Below are 19075 nucleotides of genomic sequence, written 5' to 3' on the forward strand. Positions count from 1 at the left end.
TCTGTTGAATGTCAGTTTGATTCCTGTCCTTTGATTTGATATTGACTGACGAACCTGCTCAGTCTGTCACACACACACGCACACACACACACACACACACACACACACACATTAACCTTGTCAGGTAAAAACCTCACATCTCCTAAATATCAGTCTTTTACAGGGATAAAGAGGTTTGATGATCCTGAAAGGTTAAATTGGTTCAACTCATGGAGCTGCTCAAACTATGAAGTGGAAAAGGAGTGAAAAGAAAAGGATTTGTTTTTGGAGAGAAAGAACAAGAGGACAGACAAAGTGACAGATGCTGCAAAGATTGAAGAAAAAAGAGTAAGAGAGAGAAGAAGAGAGGAAATATGAGAAAGGAAAGAGAGGAAGTGAGTGTCCTGCTTGCAGTCTTCCTCTCTTTCCTCTTCCTCCTGACCACTGCATTGCCATCATCCATCCACCAGAGGCCCTCAGACTCTCCCACCTGCTCACCTGTTTCCACTCTCCCTCATCGGCCCTGCTGTTTATAACCGGCCCATTTCCACTCATTCCCTCCTGCTAGATTATCACTGTTGCTTTGTGCATTGCTCTTGATCTCTTCCTGGAACCTTACTTCTACCTGCCTGTTATAAGCTCATATATCTTCCCCTGAATCACTCAACTGTTCCTGTCTGCCTGGACTGCATGTTGAAGTTGAGGGAGATCTATGTCTGAAAGGACATGATGTTGACTACACTACACTCACTAATGAGAACGATGATGGTTTAAATTGTTGCGTTCATGGGGAGCTAGAAGCTAATGGATGTGAGGAAGATGTCAAGCAAGCCCAGTGTTGTTAGCAGAAGGCTAATCTGGCAGCATAAGTGAAATCACCTGTGGGAATTAGAATTCATTTTATTTGATAGGGATGTTTAGAATATACAGCTTTCTCCATCATAAAAACAATATGAAAATTCATAGAAAACCAACATATTCTCACTGCTAACTCGTCACATTTGGTGAAGACCCTTGGCATCACTTTCTACGTTAACGGGCAGGCCAGCGCGTTAAATTATGACGCACCAATGTTGTGATTTAAAAAAAAAAAAAACTTGTGTTTAGGCAACAAAACCAATTATTAAGGTTTAGGAATAACATCGTGGTTGGGCTGAGAATAATTACGTAAAATGTAAATAACATAACAAAAGTACAGGAAACACAATAACAAACATCACTACGATATTTCAGCCAGTAGACCACATGTGAAACAAGAACTCAATGTTGATTTATTTATCACGTAACTTGCGTTGTGTGGTGGTTATTTTTAACCCAAACGACGGTCTTTTTTTAAACCTAACTAAGTTGTTTCCTGTGAAGACGAGTTTATTTTGACTGTATGTAACGAGCGGAAATCGACACGTGTTGCTGGAGATATGTAGGAAAACGTAATAACAATAAGGAGTAACATTTTGTAAAATATCACACAAACTGTTGTTTGATGCCCAACCGCCATGTGTGGGTTTTTTTTCCGATCATTACACTCCCGGAGCATTGTCTCTGAGCGTCTAATACTGACGTGGATGCGATAACTTAATTTGTCATCAGTGAACCGAAAATACTTCAGCGTTGGACTGTAAAAATATTTGTTATTAAATATAACCTGCTGAATATCTACGAATACTAATACATTGCAGTAACACCATTAGATTCATTGCAAGTAAGCACACACCTCCAAATTATAAGGAAATCAAATGTTAAACACAGTTATAGTTCTGCCCACTATCTACTGGAACAGTAAACTTTAAAGAGTTTACAAAATGCACGAGTCAAAGGCACTAAAGTTATCGAGGCTGCTGACCCGAGTGTCATCACTGTCACCCTGTGATATCCGTTATCCCACCACCTCTGTCAGACTCTTAAGCTCTGCTCAGCATTCATTAATAATGCTGTCAACCTCAATTCCCCCGCCGGGCAGAGCTCAAGCAAGCCGAGTGCATCTCCCCCAGAATAATAACTGAGCTCTCCAATTATGGCTTCAGCATGATTGTGGAGTTTAGTGCATATTTAGGAATGATACATATAATTTCTGTCCAAAATCAGAATGATTGGGAGTTATACTCATGTATGGAAGGTGTGCATTTAAAAAAATAACTTTGGGAGATTGGGGAGCATTATCATGAGACGTCTCTAATCTTCTACCAAACTTTATTCCTGCTGAGCAGCTGTTGTGTTGGAGCGATTGCACGTTTGCCGTTACAGCGATAACCAGCGCTCATCAGTCATGGGATTGACACCAGCTAGAGAATCGCTGACACGTTGGCCCGCGCGGCGAATGCAATTAAGGCCGAGAGCAAGAGTTGCAGACGAGTTTTTACTGTCAGGATCCAAATTCAAACCCCATCACTCCGGGAGGTGTTCAACAACATCCTGTCCAACACTCGAGTCAGTTTGTGTAAGTTGAAGTGCGCACTTCAGCAAAGTAGTTTTTAAACTTTGATTATTGTACCCATTACATTCATTTGACTCCAGTCGTTTGAAGGCACAGATGGGCCATGCAGTTGCACAATCATGTTACAGCTAATGGCTCTTCAGGATACGTCGGAACATTTATAGCTTCGGTAACTCCTAGTGGAAGTTTTTAAAAAAACACACGCGGCCTTCAGCCCGCTTTTATTTCAAAGCAATGCTAAAAACCCGCGTTTGAAAAGTACTCTGAAAGGGTAATAAGCTCAAGAAAGAAGTCATGGATTGTATTTAAATGTGAGCTACAGTCGAGGAACGAGTGTAACACTTGGAGAACATGTTTTATTCATCTCAGAGCAATTAAATAGACACAGCGTGAAGCTCGGAGCTCCTTTGCTCGTCTGGATCATTGTTCTGTCGGGAGGAGTGTGACCTTTTCGTGAAGTTCGCCTTTATCAAATTAACCAAACTTGCTTCAGCTCAGTGTTTTTGTGCAATTGATATCACATTTTTGACATTATTATGTTTTAATTAGCAATGTGATCTCATCCGTGTTCCTCGTATTTCTTTTTGCAGAAGCCTTTTTTTGTGTAGCATGTTGGTGCTCAAGGTTCACGTGTGGTTAACTTCAGAAGAACAGTCTTCCTATTGAATTAAGAGACGGCACTAATTACGTAACATTTAGGAATACACAAACTGAAGAGATCCAACTATCTCATCTCTGGCACTGCCGTTAAGACACTGGCATTGTTTTTACATTTCTGCTACTTTTGAATGTTATTTTACCGTGTTGTACAGTAGTGCTTGCTGTTACGGACTCAACGTTTGGTTGAGTGTTTTTTTCACACGGTCCCCTGAGTAAAAGTCCCGTGTTGCTTTGACCCATCCTCCTCACCTCCCTCCCTCCCTCATAGGATGTTCTCACTCACTTTATACTCCGTAAATACTCTGAGCGTCTAATAATCTCTCATGCAGACGCTCAAGGGTACCTTGTGCGTTCGTATCAGGAGCGTTTGGGATCCGACGCCCTGCGAGTGACGCCAGGCTGTAATTAGAAAAACATCTTTCACAAAAGGGAAAAAGTCACATCTTGTCTTCCTGAGCTAACACGCAGCGGTGTTGTGTAGCGACCGGAGAAACCGGAGAGGTCACACTTAACTTTTCATGACAGCACACATCTGTTGTACTATGGCGTCTTTCAGCAAACCTGAACCCTCGCCAGGTCCACAAATGCTGCTGGCATCATTTTTTTTCAACTCACAGTAGGTTGAATAAAGTTCATGCTCTTCGGGTTTTAGTGTCTTTAGCAGCAGAACCAACTTTGTGCGGAGCTCTGTGCATGGTTCTATTTAAATACTGCAGTGTGTCTGCAGAACAGTAGCTGCCCATTAACTCTTTACGGAGTGAAACTTCTGTATCGTCACATCTGTGTGGACTCATTCAATTACCTTTTTCTTTTTTTGTCAGCTCTGAGTCCGAGCCAGGTCAGACCTGCTGGCTCATTACATCTCTTGCAGCTAATGAACCGAGTCTGCCGCTGCAGTCCAGAGACACAGACGGCCACACATCGCATTACGTCGTCAGCGGGTTCCAGTTAAGTGCTGTCGCTCCATAACGTAAACCTCCACTGCGGTTAAAGTCTGGGCGCTGCATTTGATCTGTTTGAAAGATACCAGCCACTGTGAAAGCGTTGCCGTATAGTCCGTATACATTTGTGAAGGGCGGAGTTTGTGCAGATGTTCTAAAAGTTCAACCTTTACCTGTGTGCTTTCTCAGGTACAGGACAAAAAAAAGACTAAACTGCAGGACACATAGGAGGCCTAAAAATAAAGAACAATCATTTATTTGGAGCCTAAAATTGTTCGTCTTTTGTGTCCTGCTTACTTAACTATTGCTGCACGTTGGCGTCGTCCTTCAGCGTCTCGAGGGTAGACGACATGTTGATCTCTTTTTGGGTTGTTGTAAATTAGCCCCCAAAAAAGGGTCTGTTTCAATTCTATATTGATTTGGTGTTACAAATACTTTGGGATAAAGTTCATGGTCCATGAGCCCTTTGCTGCAGTGTGGATCGAGGATCAGGGCTTTAAGACCCTCTGAACCTCGGCTTGTTTGTTTGTTTCGTTTGTCCAACTCAGTCCTCTGAACCGTGGACATTACAAGAGCTGCTTTTTCTTTACGGAGGTCTGCTGCTTTCATCCCTGACTGGAACTGCTGTACACAGTACCATCTGTGTACAGCATCTCCTGATCCCTTTTCTACTTTACTGTGTTACAGTTAAAGCAAAGGAGTAAATATGCGGCCCCCCCCAAAAAATACCATCTATTGGTTTGTTCTACAGGGACACATTGTCAATTTTTGTCTGTCGCTCAGCATAAAAACAATATAAAGTCAATTAGGATCCTTTTTTCGTGGTGGAGACACGAATCGAACGCATCCATGCAACAGTTAGCGCTCCTGACGTAGTACTAAATATTGAGAAAGACCATCTATGGTGGACCGGAGTGCAGAGTAATTATGCACAAACTCAGCACAAAACCGGTAGATTGTATTTCCTGAATTGAGTTTGACTGTGTTGAAATATGTGCATGAATCTATACGCATAGTTTATATAAAGACTATTTATATCCTGGTCACTGAGAGGACACTGATGGACAGTAACGGGACACTTCACGTGCTGGCTATGAATTCATGCTTGTATTAGACTGCAGGTAAAAAAGCCTCGTGAGAACTACATTTATTTTAATTCAAAGACTGGGTTGAGGCAGGTTTGATAATAGTTGTCTTTGTTGGGCCTGTTTCCACTGAAATGCTATAGTTTTGGCTGCTTTGCTCTCCTGAACACCAACAACAGACAGCTTTTTCTGGGACTATTAAAGAGCCTTGAGAGGTGAGTACATACAATTGATATTATTTTGGGGTGAACTATTCCTTTAATTTAGAGTCAGGTGGTATCTCTGGGATTTATAGGAGTTGAAGAAGTCCCTGCAGCTCTCTATATTAAATATAAAAATGTCAAATATTTACTAGACTGACATCTTTCGGCTACCAGAAGGAATCGGAAAGAAACTGGAACTTTAAGAACTTAAAAACACGTTCCTGGCATAATATTTTCCAATCTCAAACGAGCGGTAAAATTACGGCTTAATGTTTGTCATTATGTTGAATTCACCCAAATACACACTGATAGCCTTGATTGTGGTTTATCCATCATCATATTCTTCTTAATCATATAATAAACTGAACAAACCTTTCTTTGTACCTCCCTGTGGCTCAGACTTTGTCTTGGGAGTGGAGCCTCCGCTCGGCAGACAGAATGTGGTAAAAAAGAAAAGAAAGATCTCTTGTGGCTTCATCCGTTCCTCCGCCGCCGGATAGGTTTTATCACAACATTAACTCGTTGCATGTGCATACGCCATCTTTTCTGTCCAGAAAATGAGGATGCCAATGCAGCGATTTGTCGTTATTGAGGCCGAAGGTGAGATGGGAGGAATGCAGATAAACAGGAGGGATTCACAACGATACCTCGTCCCACTTAACATAAAACTGAGGAGGCAATGCGTCCAGAAGTTTAACCTGTGCTATTACCTAAAGTGCCAACAAGCTTACCGTCATTTAAACACCTCTCCGCTGTAAACAAAGTTTGTCTGACGTATCGCAGGAACACGTTCTCTAACTTTGAGATTTGAAAAAAGAAAAGCAGTGTTCAGATATTCCAGACTTCTATTCTAACACATTTATCTTGGTCAGTTTGTGTTGGTTGTGCAGAGACATGGATATATTTCATGCATATATGTATGAATATAATGTTTGTCTATATCGTGTTTATGGCTGTTTGTGTGTCAACACAAAGAGTCCTCTGTCTGGTTTTAAACGCCCTCATAAATCTTTATTTTGCTTTATGTATTTTTGCATTTAGTAAAATCTGCATTGAGACGTTGTTTGATCTGATGTCCTTCTTTTCATCCTTGAAATGCTTGTTGGAGAAACACGGTAGCATCTGAACACTGTTATTTGTTATTTCCATGTACCCACCAGCCGCCTCTTCCCTGTCACCGTAACATCATCTGACAGATTATTTTTTTTGTCGGGCGGGGAACATGGAACGCTGACCTGACGACGTCGCTTCCTTTTGTTCCCGAAGATGTCACCTCCCCTCTGGGTTGAGATGCCTCTCGTAGCTCCGCGGCCCTGCAGGAGAAGAAAACACCTTTTTCTGATGCAGGAAGGAGCTGGATGACAACATGACGAGGCACGAACGAGTCTGACATTGAAAAACAGAAGGAAGCAGAGGTGCATTGGTGTGTGTGTGCAGCTCTTCATCGTGTCACACAGCGAGCAGGTGAATCCAGGACGAAGCCGCGGTTCCTTCGTTATTTCAGGAAACCAGAAACATTTTTTTAGCCTCGGGTGGTTTCTGTGTTCCTCATGTTGCATTAGACTAAAGAAGATTCTTCACAACAGAAGCTGTGTTCTGACTGTGAAGCTCTCGCCTCTTGTGGGCTTGAAAGGCGGGTTGCTTCTTTATGTGAGGGAGGCTTTGATGATGACATGTTTTAATAACAGAAACATCCACAGAACTTGTGTAAGAAGGTCGCACTTCCTGGATTGGACAAACTGTTCCCAGTGAACGTGATCACTCTGCACCTCCTCTGAAGTCCTTCTTTGGTTTTCTTTTCTGTTAAATCTATACATATTTGTGTATCCTCTGCACAACAAACACTTCCTGTTCACAGCTACATTACGTTACTCCTGATAAGAGGTAGCGAGTCATGATTTCTTTAAAAACCTAGCAAAGCGATCAACAGGACCTTTCCTGACTCATCATTTCTGCTCCTATGACATGCAAACTATTTCCATCCCAACAGAGAGACAGCCGTGAACTTCACTGATCAGTCCCCCTGTTTGATTTACTATGAATACCAGCTCCCAGCTGCGAAAGGCAAATCCACATGAGCCTCCTGGTGGTAATCATAAGGAGGACAAGTGGCATGTTTTTCTTTCTAGCAGACTCCCACTTGAGTTGTGTTAATTGCAGAAGTATTTTAAACTCAGACAGAAAACACTGAAGAGATCAGCATGTGCATTTGGTTAAGGGGTAAAGATCTCCAGCACACAGATACTTTAAAACAATACATTTTCCAACAATTACACCTCTAATCAGTGGACTTCACTCCACAGACTGAATTTGAGATGTGCCGTCCTGGAGACAACAGACACGAATGTCATTCATAACTCTGCAATCCGAGCTGGTTTTGAAGACGGGGGGGACTCTCTTCCTGTGGCCGCACCATTTTATTCAAATTGCTCCAGTTCTGTCATTATACAGCACATTTACCTCGACCCATACGGCACTCCTCAGCCAAAAACAAGAGGCCGAGAAAGACCAGGGACGATTGGTTTGCAGCACGGATCAGATTCCACCTGCACGGGGAGCTTGGGGGGGAGCTTTGGGTCTGGACCGTCGGTGAGGTACTGTTCTGCGGTGTTTTTTCAGCGGAGTGAGGATTTTCTTTTTGGTAATTTTATACTTAGCAGTTCTGGGAGAGAGAAGAACAGTCGTACGGGCAAAACATGTCACTTTGGACAAAGTGGTTTACAGTGAATGAAGAGTGAAACACGGATGAAGAGGGGCGGGATCGTCAGCGGGTTCCCATGCTGCTCTGAATAAGTGTGTAGAGTACATTAGTGGATGTGAGAGCACTTGTTATAGTAGTTCTGAGTAAAGGTAGAGATTCTAATGGGAAATTTTGTGCAAAAACTCTGCTCTTAAGAGTTCAAGGAAACACGGGTAATTGATATACATATATATCATTTTGTGTGTGAAGTATTCCTCTAATACACCTTTTTTTTAAAGCATGAGGCTCTGACTGGGTAGTTTCTAGTCTCTTGAATATTTAATATCAACCAAAGGAATAATGAATGCCTCATTCCTCAACCTTTAGAGAACTAATGTTACTGCTAATGTTGACGGACGATGGCTCTGGTTTCATAGCAACAGAGGACTGGAGCCCGTGTCCCCCTGAGAGACACATTTTGGATTTTCAGGTTTGTGGAAGTGTTTGACAATTTAACACAGCTGGGAAAAAAAGGAAACCACATTGTTGTGTAAATGAGGTCGGTAAGCCCAGCTGGCTTCCACAGAGAAGTGTCTGGACTCTAATGGGCTAAATAATGAAACGTGAAATGATGGGCCGACTGGGGCCAACTGTTGTCTCCCTGAACCGCTGCTGTCAAAGCTTAAAAGTGTGCTTTTTCTTCATGCCTGCCCCCCCGCTGTGGCGTATCCAGGTGTTTGGCTCTGCAGCTGGATGTACGGTTTAATCAGGACTTAATTAAGCAGGGTCGATGTTTAGCGCACGGATCCTTGAGGATCGGCCGTGCACGGAGGGGTAGAAGACAGATGCGGAGCGGTTACAGTTAATTAACCAACAGTAATTGGCAATCCCACCTAAAGACATTGTAGCGCAACACTTTTTTTTTACTGCAGGCATCAACTGCTGCTGAACTTTGGCTCCAAACCTCAGGAGGAGCTGCTCGAAATCAGGTTTCACTGTCTCCGTCACCCTAAGAGAGTTAAGGCTACAGGAACCAGCTCCATGGAGGCAAAGTGTTCATGATAACACTGGAACCTTCTATTTACCCCTCATCTCTGCTTTCACTGTGTTTATTCATCTGAATCCAGTGGTGGAAAATAACTAAGTATATCTACAAATGTGAGGTACTTGTGCTTTACTTGAGTATTTTCATTTTCTACTACTTTATACTTCTACTCCCCCGAATCTTAGAGGCAAATATTGTACGTTTTACTACTATTTGTCCTACAGCTTTCAGCCACATCTCCTAAAAGTGACGTTCCAATACGACGAAACTGAACTGACCGTACCGTGATCTAACCGGATGTTTTGCGGACATCCATTGTTGTCACAGCATCTATGAAGTAACCTGCGATAATACGAGGGTCATTGTTGGTTTTTTATGCCTCTAGCCATATCCTTTTTCTCGAGAAGCCATCTATGCAACCACTGATACATATTCCATAATTTGTCGTACCCATCTATATATGCCATACATAGTTTGGCCCACGGCTGACATACATACGCCGTCTTAAACGGTTGCGGGCCCGCAGATCTACCCCATTCCCGTCCATCAGTCGCATCAATTGACGCACAGTTTCTCTGTCGGTAATTATCCCGGCCATCCAACATTTCTGGTGCATCCATCTGTAGCCGTGCTGTTTGCCAGATGTCTGTAGCTGTTGGTGAATGAAGGATGCTACCTCAGCTTCATCTGTCTTATTTCGTCTCCGCCAAAGTTGGTTCTTTCGTAGCTTTCTCTCTCTAGGGTCCGGAGGCTTAGTTTGATGTGATTCCTCCAAAACGACTAAAATTTCACGATTTGTGAATCCACGTCTAAAGAAGTCTTCAATTATGGTATCCATTTTGATCTGCCAAGCTTCGTCTCATTCACTTGCTTCTGTTGCTTTGGCACATGTGAGGAAACAACACATAGGCCTATAAAATGTTTGTCAATGTTATGAGATGCTAAGACATAATTATGAGATGCTAAGTCATTATTTTGAGATATTATCTCATTATAATGACTTACAGGATCTGTATTTTTTCCTCACAGTGGCGAAAACGGGCTTCCATATTATGATATGAACATGGTTCATCGAGAGTTAAAATATATTATTGTCAAAGCTACATTAACAGCAATCTTGTAATGTGTTTAGCTGCAACAGTGGACTGATCTAAATACTTTATAATGATATATATAACATCTAACATTTACAAAAGTCACCAGTAATAGTTGCCTTGTGTAGATTTGCATGTTTTTTTTGCTGGCGGGAATGGGCTTCCATACTCGTCAGTTGGGTTTATGCAACAAAACTACTTTTGGTTTAGGAAAATATTGTGAAATACTTCCATATCAACGTTGACTTCTCCTTTCACACAGCGGTCTCTTCTTTTTGCAGTTTGCCTGAAATAAAATAGTGTAAAACACTAGCTAAAGCGAGGGAATAAAAGAAAGAAAAGGGGAGAGTTCATGTGAGAACCAATCGTTGAATGACGCCTCAAAACACTCACACATGATTTATTTCTTTATCTTCTCGACACTGAAGTGGCAATTATCGTTCACATTACCTCACGGGTTTGAACAAATGCTTAACGCAGCGTTACCCGTCAATCTGCATTCACACAGCAGCAAACAACGGACAGGCCTCAGTATCGCCTCTGACAGGTGATTATTATCAGACCAAGTCACCTCCACCAGCTCACAAATGACACGCGTCATATCAGCTGTTTGGAGACGAGCCGTGCCGCCTGACGGCCCACCGTGACAGAATGTGAATGTGCTCTGTGTTATCTCTATGTACACAGTATATTATGTTATACTGCCTATAACGTCTATAATGCCCTTGAAGTGAATGTAAGCACCTATTAAACACGTAGTCATTTCATCGTGTTGTCAGAATAAACTCAGCTCCACTGTCCAGTAGTACCATTTAGTTTCCCTTCATTCATTCAGCCTGACGGGTTGATGTGAATAGATTCATTATTGGTTTTTCTCTTCTTGTTTTACCGTTATTATTCAGTATTGACTATTATTCAGTAGCGACTGGTGTTTCCATCATTTCATTCCTCCAGCCGATGGAAACCAAAAAAACTCTAACAAATAGGAAAAAAAGTGTAAATAAAAATATTTTACATCGATATTTGAACAGCTGAAGGAATCCTATTAATTTAAAGTAATGTCTCTTATTATTTATTTTTGCCTATCGTCATGTCGTCGTTTTGTTTGTTGTGTATTTTGCTTGTGTTAAATAAGAAATGACTAGATCTGATAAGTCACTATGTCTTAAAAGGTTTGATTTGTAAAGCGAAGGAATAAAGGAAAGAACAGAAAGGAGAATGTATGTGAATCAGACATGTCAGACGTTTTATTTAATTAATTTCATTGTTTCTCCTGCTGGTGGAAACTTTACAGAAGAAAAGTGTGTAAAACAGAAACATGTTATACTGATATCGTACTCCTTTAGCATCGACAAAGTAAAGGACGAATGAGACTGTGGACGACTACAAACGCTGACTCACTGAGAGCCTTAGTTAAATGTCGGAGCAGATCAGCTGACTAACTGCAGATGAATGACTGCAGACTGAAGAGCCGTCAGCAATCTGAAAGTGAATCTCATTTCCATCAAAACAGCAATCTGACGGGTCAGAGATGAACTCTGAGAGAGAGCGATATTCTCCCAGCATGCATTGTTCCCTGCATGTGATTAAAGGATAATCAACCCGGGACTTAATACTTTCCATGATTGTCCATCATACGTATTGATTCTGAGCACAGCCGCGTTCATTTCTTCATTATCGGCTAATTAAACCCTTTAGCTTGTCTTAACTAATCTGTTTCCAGCATATTGACGACATCTTCAATATGACGTTTGTGGAGCAACTTTCATACAGGTTAAAAAAGAGACAAAAGCAATTTAGCAAAGACCAATGAAATTAAAGTATTATATAATAAAATTAATTAAAAAAGAGATCAGTAAAATAGAATAGAATGATACAATTTAAATACAATGTAAACGTCGTCCACCAGCTTCCTACCTTTAACTTCCAGTCCATAAATGATAAACTAAAGCTCCATTCAGACTGGATTCATGTCTCCATAATAAGCTGTTTTTCATCCTCTCACCAGTATTACCTACTTTTTCTGTAATCCTTCTGTTGTTTAAGTCCTTTCTTTATTTTGTTAAAACTTGATTTAGCCACAGAAGGTACTCGTATGGACTCTTGTTCATTTTACTTCCTGTTTTATTTTGTATTCACTTGCCCCATGCTTCCTAGGTTGCTTCACTTCCTGCTATTGTTTACTTTCCCGTCACCTGTGTTCCATTATCTCATCAGACCTGCAGTACTTATACCTCCAGCTGTTCAGCACCCATCTGATTGTGTCAGTTCTTAGACAGTTCTTGTTTGTTCCTGGTGATTTACCTCAGCCTCTTTCTGGATTTAGATTATAGCTCGTTTGTTTTTCCCTATTCTCAGTGAGCACTTTTGGTTTTGTGGATGTGCCTTCGTGTATGCAGCGTCGACTATTCCGCTGACTGACGGTTTTGTCTTTTTTTTCCTTAAAGTTCTCAGTAAACTTTTTGATTTTTGTACGTCACTTTGTTCTCGTGTGATCCTTACATTTGAGTCTTTAGTCTGACCATCACAACCTTTTGAGACTGAGGACTCATTTCCGATGCAGTTTCATACATGCAATCATTTATAATCACAAAACAATGAAAGAATATGAACATCATGCTGTATTGAAGAAGACTTGAAACTAGAGATTGAGACATAAACTCATGTTTACAATGTTTACTGAGGTAATAAATCAAGAGAGAAGTAGAGTCATTTTCTCATAGACTTCTATACAACCAGAGGAGTCGCCCCCTGGTGGACACTAGAGAGAATGCAGGTTTTAAGACACTTCGTTGGACTGAAATCGGCTCCAACAAACACCTCAAACTTCACTTTTTATTTGCTCATTTCTTTATAATTTCTGCTGACACATCTTTAAAACCTCTGTGCTTGTTTTATGGGGCTCTGCTGCAGAATCAGACAACTCACGTTGTCTCTGTCTCTCTTCGCCCGCTGCGTCTTTGTTGTCATCTGAAAACATCACGAAGAGATAAAAGTTTCACGCTGCGTTCTTGTTTTAACAAAACGAACCCCGTTGCACCTCGTTACTCCTCCCTCTCCCCGCTGAGGTTTGTCCCACTCAGAGGAGGAGCAGAGGGGGGAGGTCATGGGGAGCGATTTGAGATTTGAATATGTGACAGACACGCCTAGCTGGAAACCTGTTGTCTGTCTGAATAAACTAGAACTCCTGTCAGGTAAACACTTTTGGCAGCCGAAGATGAAAATCTGAAAGATGTTTTGTCCAGCATGTTGGATCCATGGAGACCCTTTTGTTGGCTTAGCTTGAATATGTTCTAATAACACGTTAAGTGTTTTAGTTTTTAAATGAATGCATAAATGACGGGTTGACAGAACGTCTTCTTCTCTTACTTTCCTCTGGTGGGGTCATGTCCACTGATCACAATGTTCCGGTCTTCCGTTCTAATAAAGATGTATTGGTGTTGAAACAACGGATTTAAAACTGTGTTCTTGTTCTTTGCTCCTTATCTGGTCAAAAGTATCTTGCTTTATGCCGCAGGCTTTACGATCCTGCATGTTTGGCTCGATGTTCATCCACCAACGTTTTCAATGTGGTTTGATAAATTATCATCTCTTCCCTACGAACAGGTCAGCCAGTGTGAATGAGAGGTCCCCACTCGGCACAGACTCTGGTTATGAACGACCAGCAATAACCTGCATTGGAGTAGATTGTGCTTCATTTTCTCTGTAAGCGTTTTCTGTTATTACAAATGTGTCCCCCGTGTGTTCTGTCCTTTTGTTTTGGTTTATGCGTTTGTGTTCACACTGGGACAGAGAATTGTTTGTGGGGGGAGAAATATATCTATATATTTTCAAAATGCTTCAACTTTATTTCACTTGTTTTAAATAACGTATCCCTTGAGATGCAAACTGTAAAATGAAAATATAAGTTTTGCAAAAGAAATCAAGAAACTGGTTATTTATGCCCCGATGAGTTGGAACATAATAACTTTGTTAATTATGTTTGTGGTCTCACTCATTTGGGGATTAAAAATGTTTCCTTATCAACAGAAACTGTAATCTAGCCAGCAGACCTTTAAATTAATTGTATGTAGCAGCAAGTGGTGGAAACATATTTGGGCCTTGATGTCTTTTAGAAGAGAGGTAGTCTCACTGACTGACAGCGTCCCTGTTTTAGCTCTTTCCTCTTCACTCCACATCATCTTCTCTCCTTTCCTGTTCTCTCCTCTCTCACTCTCTGCTTCATCTCCTCTTCTTCTTTTGTTCATCTCTCAATGTTAAATCCCAACTTCCCATTGCCCCACAACAATGTCCCCATGTGTCCAAATCCTCTCAAACAGACTATCTTTTAATGCTTCCTTCCCCAGAGCCTTGCAACATATTAACAGAGTGGTTTATGGGTATTTATCAAAGCCCAGAAGGGTTTGGTTGGTAATCACTTACAACCGCGGTGCAATCTATCACTTAAATACACAACGTTATCTCCTCTCTGCCTGTGTTCCCTTTCTATCTTTGCTTCTTCTTTGTTGTTGGGTTTGCTGTAGAGGTTAATAATGTCCTCATTGATCACTATTAATAGGGAAGAGAAGGGGGGGGGGGGGGGGGGGGGGGCTAAAATGCAGAGGGACAAAGACTCCTATTAGCAAGTCAGGCTGTTCACATAGCTTATACCTACAGAAAAAGATGCACTGTAATTTGTATTTAATCCACAGAATACATTTGTAATCCACGGGAGGTATAAAGAGAGACAAACTCAGCGACTTTCACCCAGGAGACAGCTGTCCGTGTCCCGTGTAGGAACCCAACTTGATCTCATGTGAAGGCGTTTAAATAGCAAGACATTTTAAGGACATTTTGCGTGTCATGATAACGCAGTTATGGCTTTTTGCTTGTCGTTTTACGCCACGTCCTTATCTAGAAACGACTGTAGTTGGGTTTAAGATAGAAAAATAGAAAGTAAACAACACACACAATGACAAAATTAACTGACAAATAAAAGAGCTTTGATGTTTGGTTTTAGGCCACAAGAATTAAATGCGAACACAGAAATCAAAACCCGATATGCACCAGTCTTGCTTCTGTTTTTGGACCCTTTTACTTTTTCCACATTTTGTTGTGTTGTTGCCACAAGAGATAAAGAGTCACATCAATCAGGCTTTAATGGGATAATTCAAACAGAAACCACCAGGAGGTAAAAGGGAAGTGTAAACCTGCAAGGAGCCAGATGACAGCGTCCGTCTGGTGCAGACGCATCAGGGAGACTGGAGAGGTTTGTGAGGGAAAACCTGCTCCGTGGTTGATCTGAGACTGGGACGAAGATTCAAACGATGATCTGAATGAAAGACAACGCTGGAGTGGCCTCGGACTGAATCCCAGAATGTCTTTTCTTTGGTCCAGCTGGAGGTCACAGTTCACCAACATGACAGATAGTCAGAGAATCTGTGACGAAGAAAGGCGGGAAATAACAAAACACAACATTTGAAATGCAACATGGTTTTAAAACTAAATGAAATCCATGAAGTGAAGAGGGCTGAATGCTGTTTGAAGCCAGCGGTCGGTGTGTCACTATGACGGCAGACACAGGACTTTAGATTGGATCTGCATCGGGTGTTTAAAAATCATTAATCTGTAAAGACAGAGAGAGGAGTGGGGAGAGGAGAGAGGGAGCTGGAAGATTAGAGGGTTTATCGTGTCTTCTGGGAGTCCAGATGAGTCACTCTTTATTGAGAAGCCACAAAAAAAAAGCTCAGAGTTAACAGGAGAGTCCACTTTCAAAACAACAAGTCGACTCTGCGTCTTTGTGGATAAAACGTTCATCTGTGGTTGTAGCACGGTGCTGCACATCATATCTGTCACATGTCATGCGTGACTTTGCTCGACTATTTCATATTTAGGGTTTGCCATTGATGTGCCGGTCGCCACAGTTTAATTTCTACTTCAACACACGTTCACGTACGAAGCACCAGCTCTGCGACGGTTACATTGTTCATTTGGTTTTAACACAAAGCGAGACATTCAGCTCAGTGGGTTTAGATGAAAGGTTCTCAAGTCCGACTACGTTAACTCAACATAACATTTCACACAGTTATGCCCCCGACAGGGCTAGCACACGTGCAGCAAGCAACAAACACGGGTTACCAAACACCTCGACTAACGAATGGACAATGTTACGTTCCACAGACTTACTGTTATTTGGATGAGTTGCATCGCACTGACGAAGAGAGGATTTACAATAACTCTAGAGCGTTCAGTCCAAAAGTTAACATTTAATGCAAAATAATAGATGTAATCATTTCCAAAATTCACATGTTTTTTATCTGACGAAATATTTCTGCTTCAATCCATGTTTGTTGCTGTTTAGCGTTTCAAAAACATTTTCACAGCAGTCAGAAACCGTTTGCTGTCCTACTCGCAGCACAATAAAGGGAGGCACACACATTAATAACAGGAATAAAAGTAGAAGAGAAGAGCTCATTTAACCTGATCAATCGCTTTAGTCATATCAGTTATTCCTTTAGGATGATATCCTCAGAAAATATGACTACAAAGATTTGAAGGTTCATCTTAAAACCTCAATAGAAGCTTTGAATGTAATATTTGTGATGTATGTACAAATGATAAATGAACTACAGGGATTTCCCCTCCCTGGCGCCACCTTTGGCGTTTCAGGACGCTACAGCAGCAGACATGCAGTATGAGCAATAGTGAACAATAGTGTCGTAATGACGGCTCATTCCTCTGTGTCCTGACAGTTTGACGTCGTCTGTTTTTTTCTAGGTATCCTACAGCGCAGGACTCGCCATCATCCACGTTTACTGACGAGACCAGAATACACAGAGCTGCACTGAGCTCACAGCTGGCTTTGTTTAAAAATAATGTCTTTTACTCAAAGGAAAAGTTTGAAAATATTTTGGAGAAATGTGGTTATTTCCAGGCAGGAGTTACACGAGAATATTGAGTTGAAGATTTTCCATATTTAAAGAGAAATCAGCTCCGTCACAGCCGTTGCTCATAAGAAACAGCTCCAATGAAAAAACAGGTATTTTTTCAACTATCTAGTTGTAATCTCTAAAAACTTCCACAGCTGTTTTTACGCCTCTTTTATCGAGCCGTGATTGTTAACCTGCAAACATCTGGGCTTGTGGGTAATGGTGTTTATTAGAGGCCGTCAAAAACAACATAAAAACTGAATTGTTTGTTCTTTGTCACTGTAAAATATATTTAGTTAAGCAGCAGTATTAACCTAAGTAACCTCACTTCTCACACAACCTGTTTGAACTTAAAAAGATGTAATTCATAAAAAAGGCCGCACACATGAAGCTTTGTCACACCAGCAGTCTCCTTTGAAATGATCATCAATGAGCTTTATGTAACCTTTGTTTACAGTGACGCCTCAGCATTCGACCTTTTCCGGTGTAACGTTTGTCATCCATCAGAGGCTGACGGTTAAAACACTGAGCACTATCTCACCGCAGCAGAGGCCTGGCATCACACGGCACCGCTGGCTTTAGGGTGTGTGTGTGTGTGTGTGTGTGTGTTTAGAGGTCACAGGGATTCAAATCATGCAGTCCAAAAAAAACGACTGTTATCAAAGCTCCACAGATGAATGGAGCTCTCAGTGCACACGGAGGTAAGAGGAGAAGGAGAAATTCAACTTTTGCATCAGGGCTGTACAGTGTGAAGTAAACGCCAAATAGTGTTCATCGCAGGAAACTCCATCAAGGCTAAAATGAAATGCTGCCAACTACAGAACCGAGGACGGAACATAAATCTGCCAAATTAACCTTCAACGGAGTCCATGCCAAGATAACGGGAACGTTAATGTGACGATAACGTGGTGATAAGGTGACGCACACTGGCCCAAAAACGCCCTATAATAACTATTTGTATCATCAGAATTTGACCTGTAAGGCTACAACAGCTTATGATTCGTTATGTTCCCAACCAGGACTCTACTGAGCATGCTCCATGGACCTAAAAAACACAGAACACTGATCAGACTGACCGTGTTTTAGCAGCGTAACGACTTTTTTGAAAAACGTCAACTCAAAGCAGGATATCTGGAGCTAGAACACTTTACCAACTGTAGTCACCGTGATCTGAAAATATGCTTGAGATTGTCCCGGTAAATTTAAACTGTACTATTAACTATTCGGTAGCGTACAGTTCATACCTTGTGCTAAGCTAAAGCTAGCGAGGTCAATTTTTCTGAGCTTTTGCGCCTCGGATAAAGGCGTCAACCAATCACGCTGTGCGGAACGGGTTGAGTTGCACTGACATTTATTTAAAACAACACAAACGCTGTTTGGATCTAAACCAAAGCTTTATTACTCCTTCAGCTTCGACAAAGGCAGCGCAGACAAGATCCACGCCTTCCGTTCTTTCACAATAAAAGCTCTAGACTTATAATATTCGCAGGGTAATGTGTCGTATTATTGTGTTGTTTATTTTTTTATTTTATTGCAAATATGTGCTCCCCAAACTTTGCAGGACTTTTACAATGGAGTATTTCACAATGTTACACACATTCTAAAAAGTATTTTACTCACACACACACACACACACACACAAGAAGAGTTACCCAACTCTCCCCACTCTTTCATTTACAGGTGCTCAATCATCCTGTCAGCTGAAACGACAGCTTTAGTTCAGTTTTCTTAATTAAATGGGACTTTTTAATATCTTTCCCCGGCTCGGACTCTGGAGGCCGTACGTCCCCCATCGGGCTCGCCACGGGTGAAATTAGACCATCAGGCTAAGTTAACAGCTACTGCCTCCGCCATGTTTAGAGATTTAACATCTCACTTGGCAATCAGACCACGCAGCAGACATTTGCAATTCTCACAGAGTTTCTGTGCAGCAATGGATGTTTTTTTTTAAACATGGGGGAGAGTACCGAGAGATTAGGCGGAGATTTTCACTTTTTTTCCTGCATAATTAATGAGGTGTTTTGTACTCAAAGGGCTTGAATCTGC

Source organism: Anarhichas minor, unplaced genomic scaffold, assembly GCF_050575085.1.
Source record: "Anarhichas minor isolate MPS153535 unplaced genomic scaffold, ASM5057508v1 ptg000031l, whole genome shotgun sequence".
Lineage (NCBI taxonomy): Eukaryota > Metazoa > Chordata > Actinopteri > Perciformes > Anarhichadidae > Anarhichas > Anarhichas minor.